At 43.8% G+C, this 5,727-nt stretch overlaps 1 non-coding gene across 1 annotated transcript; it reads right to left on the bottom strand.

Moving 5' to 3' along the window:
- Window positions 1–5,046: 5,046 nt before the first annotated feature.
- LOC136514560 (small nucleolar RNA R71) lies at window positions 5,047–5,153 on the bottom strand. The gene has a single exon (XR_010773715.1). It is a non-coding gene; the product is annotated as a small nucleolar RNA R71 (small nucleolar RNA).
- Window positions 5,154–5,727: the final 574 nt, after the last annotated feature.

The raw sequence follows: 5,727 nt of genomic DNA, 5'->3' as shown, positions 1-5,727 counted from the left end.
GTATCTCTGTGCATGCTTTGGAATTGGCTATTGACCGCTGCTGCTCGTTGAGCCAATTGACCCAAGTTGTCAAATTCTTCGCCTAGCAGCTTTTCTTTCCACATCGACAGCATTCCTTGAACAGCTAGAGCGGCTAATTGATCATCGGCCAAGCTTAAGGAGAAGCACAAGTTCCTGGTTTCTTGGAACCTCTGAAGAAATTCAGTGCCTGATTCATTAGTCTTCTGTCTTTTAGTTGTCAGATCGGTAATCTTCTTTTCTCCAGTCCCAGTGTAAAAATATGTATGAAACTTCTTCTCCAGGTCAACCCAATTGGCGATGGAATTGACTGGCAATGATGAAAATCAAGTGAAGGCTGGCCTTGATAAGGACAGAGAGAAGAAACAAACTCGATGGGCATCCTCAACTGATGCTTCGCCCAATTGTGTAAGATACCGATTGACTTGTTCTATCGTGCTTGTACTATCTTGGCTAGTGAACTTAGCGAATTCTGGGAGCCTGTAATTTGTTGGAAGAGTGACCAGATCATACCATTCTGGATATGGACGTTTGTATGAAAAGGTCAGCCCCTTTGGCTTTAGACCGAACTGATTCTTCATCATCTCAGTCACCCTTAGCAACAATTCATCAGCTTGCGGATTTGGATTCCTTTGTACCTGCTGACCCATCTGTGGATTGAAATCCCGCATGCCTTGATATCCTGGATTTGGCATCATGTGGAGGGTGTTATAATCTATGCCATAGCGATACCCTTATGGAATCTCAATCTGCTGGGTCCTTTGTTGGCTTGCTGCTTGAAGTCTCTAATTATAGATATAAGGATCTATATCTCTACGGATCCTTTGAACTGATGGTGCTATTTTTTGAGCCGACGATGGTATGTGGCCTGATGTGCCAAAATTGATTACCTAGTTTTGATTTTGCCCCACCGGCTGTTACACATGCTGTACTGGTGGTCTAGGGTTGTACTGTGTCTGATTTGCAGTAGTTCCTTGAGTTTGTTCAGATGAACCCTGAACTGTTTGGACATCACTACTATCAGCTGGTGCTACTTCTTAATGGCTGGTACCAACTTGATTGGTCCCCTGGGTCAACAGATCTAGAATGTTGTAATAAGTCAGTCCGCCTTGACCAACTGGAAATCCATGAATCGCCTCCTTCATGGCGTTGTGGAATACGTCCACGAAAGCTTCGTTGTGACTTGACATGGCATCACAAATAGATTTGTCTACAACCTCCTTAAAGAAACGTCTGTCTTCAGCTTCAGTTGTATCCATCTGCCCGTGTAACAGAACTCTTGGTAGTGGAAATTTCTGAACAATTGTGTTGTCACGTGTTTTGGTGTAGGACAACAAACACTTGTTCTGAAACTCTTCTATAGCTTTACTAATGATACCCTTATCCCCATTAGGTAGATCTTCATAATGCAGCATAAGGATGTCATTGTTGTTGTGAACCGCCATGACGATTGTGGTGTCCCACTGAGCATGCCAGAAATGTGTGTCGACACAGAATTTTCGTCTCGTGCCGAGGACACACGCAGCAAGCGAGAAGGGTCCGCTCGATGGAGTAGATCCGCCTAGCTTTAGCGTAGGGATGGTCGATCCTGCGCAATCTTCCTGAGACATGCCAGTCAATTTGACCCTACAATTGACAAGGAGAGAAAGTTCATCAGTAATTAAGGGCAGAACTTGCTGGTGTTGCCAGACAGTCCCGAATGTGCGGCTATAAGAGCCGATATGAAAGGAGATCGACTAAATAGTCGATTCCAACATATTCATGAGAATAAATCAGTTAAAGCTCATGGGATTATGTAAGAAGAATCGATTATCATTTAGGATAAACATAATTGTTTGAGCACATATGAATCAATGGCAATAAGATATCAACGATGATTGGTTTATGTCAAGCGAATGATTACAAGTAACCGAACCCCTTTTTATGTAGAGAAACAATTCAACACCACTCAACTGTTTAATAAAGATAAATCTAATGAACATGTTAGATCTCATCTATCACCATTACTAGTGGGGCATGAGGCAGAATCATGTAGGACATAATACAATAATAAGATCATGGGGCTAACATATCTTTCAACCTATCTTTACTTCAACGGTCTCGTGATGCGAACTGTTTGTGAAAGTGCTCGATATCGGCTAAAATAGCCGATTTAGGCATAACACATAGTTAAAGTCATGCCTTACCAGGAATAGATCTACTGAATAACAATCCCCACTCTATGGTGCTAACAGTGGGGTGTGAGGCAGAATCACACAGGCCATGATAACGGGCCATGGAACGGTTCTCGCTAGCCATTAGTTCTACTCGAGAAGCAACATGCCTTAACCGCACATTATGCACGATTAAGATTGATGTAAAATAGCCGATAAAACATAACTCATCATTTAAGGTGTAGATTAGATGAGTTTTAGGTTAACAAACAATGGGTCAAATAAGATATAAGGTCGATCTAAATCAATCTCAATCGGGCAGAGTGATATTGCTATAATTAGATAAATAATGAAAGCAATAAGCAATATCGGTAACTTAATGAATCTACCAAAGACTGCCATTCAAAGGTAGAGCCGATAACTTGACCTTGATCTAATTCAAGCAGTGGGGTGTGAGGCAGAATCACACAGGCCATACCTAAATTAAACAAGAGTCGATAACTAGCTTATACCAGAGCCGCAGTGGGGGTCGACCGGATCGATGCAGCCATACGAACAGAGGTATAAACCATGACGGTACTTACAGACAAGCAGTGGAGGTCGACCGGATCGATGCAGCCGTACTCGTAGAAGAACTCACCGAGATCTACTCTACTCCTACTCCTAAGGGGTGGCCGGAGCCAAAAAAAGTAATTGACTTGTATTTGGATTGATTGATTCCTTTTTACAATAGCCGGGGTTTCATACTTATACCCGGAGTCTAAACATGAATCCTACTTGAGCACGATTCGTTACAATTTTTGGTATAAACAAAAATATTCCTAATTTAAGATAACTTGGACTCTAATCTTTTCCTTTTTGCAGAGTCCGATATGTAGTTTCCTGGCGCCAACCGTAGTTCATCATCGCTATCCGCTGACGTCATCCCAAGAGACCCGATCCTAGAGTCGTATCTGAATCGGCTGACATCGATCCTCCTTGATTGGCACAATCTTGGAAGCTCGCGAGTTCCCGCGTTCTTTCTCCCAAATTTCGGTGTAAACACAACCATCCTTTCAAAATCTTATTTTCAAGAGCGGTTCTTTTAAGTCGGCCGTCTCTAAAAATAGGTATATTTTCATTGACGGTTTACTTAACAGAACCTCCCCTAAAATCTATTTTCAGAAACGATTTATAAGCTATAGTGCTCCTCTGTTGGTTTTTCCACCCTAGTTTTGAGTTCCAAACCATTAAACCATCCTCTGATGCTTTTGAGGCCTAAACCACCAAATCATCCATCCCTGGTTTGAGGATCAAATTGGCTAGCCCTCATGCACACCTCACCAAGCATGACTAATCAATGTCAACACATGTCCAACCTCCACCACATGCCTTTGCCTTCCTTCTTGACTTGATTGATGACATCTTCATCATCCCTGATCTGGATGTGTGTCTAGCCTCTACCAAGTGCCACAATGCCATCACTGAAAGGATCAAGATGGCTAGAGAGGGGAGGGCTTAATAGCCTATAAAAAAATCCACAAAACTACAACACATAGCCAAGGTGATTAGAACACAAGGTGAACCTAATAGCCACTACTTTGCATAGCCTAATTCATAGCAATGCAAGCGTCCTAAACAATTCTACTACAAGTGCATTCAAACCCCTCTAGGGCTCGAGGGAATGGAATTGACACTCCTGAATGGGAGATCCTCTGAGCATTGATTGAACACTAAGAAAGGCATAGGGCCACTGTCTCCTCTTGGCTTTGGTGATGTGGACCCAAGCAGCATCCACGTTAACTCATCCAGTGCCTCAGCAGGAAAGGACTCATCCACCTCCACCGACGAATCCCTCGCTCTGATGTAGTCCCACATTGGGAAGGCCCGCACCTTCAGGCGAAGCACGCGGTGTAGTAGGGATGTGCAGACCACCGCCTGACCGGTCAGACCAGCATTCTTCAAGGAGGTGATCCCCTCCAACAGCCTCTCAGCAAGCTTGAGACGCTCATCCGTTAGGCAGCCCTTCCACGATAGAAACGCTACCTCCCCAAGGCGATCGGCTGAGTAGGCAGGGAGCGACCCGGTGGGATCATAGAGGTAGAACCATTTTCTATGTCCTAGGGAGGTCGGTACCTCCCGGCGTCCAGCTTGCTTCCACTCCCATGATCTCAACCTTTGATTCAATGGCAATTTGATCCAATGGTGCATGATGGAGGTCACCCGGATCGATGACGTGGCTCCTGGCTCCACCTCCACCTATAAATAGAGGGTCACACCCCCTCTCCATTCATGATTCATTGAAGACTACAAGTGAAGAGTAGAGTAGTCCACTTCTTATTAGTAGTGTAGTCTAGTGTGGGAGTTAGAGTCGAGTCGAGCTTGCTCGGGGTTTCTAGAGTTGTCTTCTGCAGAGTCTAGTATAGCTCTTGTATCTTTCTCTTTGTAAAACTCTGCTTATTTAATATATTACTCTTTCTCTAATTTATTTAGTTCTTACTTTGTGCAATGTTATACTTGTTATAGTATTGTAGTGTACTTAGTTTGTCACATAGTTGTTATATACTTGGTTGTGATCCTGGAAACACACTTGTATTGCGACTTGGGGGATGCCCAATTTGAGCTCAAGCAGGTGCTGATCAATATGGTGCAAGCCAACCCATTCTGTGGGAAGCCCCATGAGGATGCAAAAGCACATCTCCAACACTTCATGGAGGTGTGTGGCACCATTGCCATCAAGGGAGTCACAACAGACACCATCCGTCTTCACCTTTTCCCATTCTCCTTGCTCGGGAAGGCGAAGCAATGGTTCTATGCTCATCCCAAAAATGTCACCACTTGGGAAAACTATGCCAATGCATTCCTCAAGAAATTCTTCCCAATGGTCAAAACCACTGCTCTTCGTGGAAAGATTTCAAGCTTCCAACAACAAGCGGATGAGACTATTCCTGAAACATAGGAACATCTCTAGGAGTAGATTTAGGAGTGTTCTCACCATGGGATTAAAGAATGGCTCCTAATCCAAGGTTTCTACCATGGGCTAACCAACATGGCCCGTAGTCACCTTGATGCTGCCGCAAGAGGAGCGTTCACCTCACTCAATGTCACCCAAGCTAAAAGCCTCATTGAAAAGATGGTGACAAATCAAGGGTCGAATGAAGAACGACTCCAACCCAAAAAAGGGGGCATGCATACCGTCCATGAGGTACATGCACTCTCTGAAAAGATGGACCTCTTAATGAAGAAGCTCGAGGAACATGCAAACTTCAAGAAAGAACGAGAGGCCATCCAACACTATGCCTCTGCACGAGCCATTAAAGCAAAGCAATGGTGCGAGGTGTGTGGTGGAAACCACTTGGGGAATGATTGCCTCGAAACAAAGGAGGTCGTGAACATCATCAACAATAACGGGAATCGTCCTCAAGGGAATGGATGGACTTCACGCCCCTACTATCAAGGTAATGGAGGTAATGGTTTTAATAAATTCAATAGCAATAATCAACCTTCATTAAAAGATCTTGTCATGAGTCAAACTAAAATCAATGAAAGCATGAATAATAAGTTGTTAGCTAATGAC

The sequence above is a fragment of the Miscanthus floridulus genome, chromosome 16 (genome assembly GCF_019320115.1).
Source record: "Miscanthus floridulus cultivar M001 chromosome 16, ASM1932011v1, whole genome shotgun sequence".
Taxonomy (NCBI): domain Eukaryota; kingdom Viridiplantae; phylum Streptophyta; class Magnoliopsida; order Poales; family Poaceae; genus Miscanthus; species Miscanthus floridulus.
This window is presented reverse-complemented; position numbering and strand designations above follow the sequence as displayed.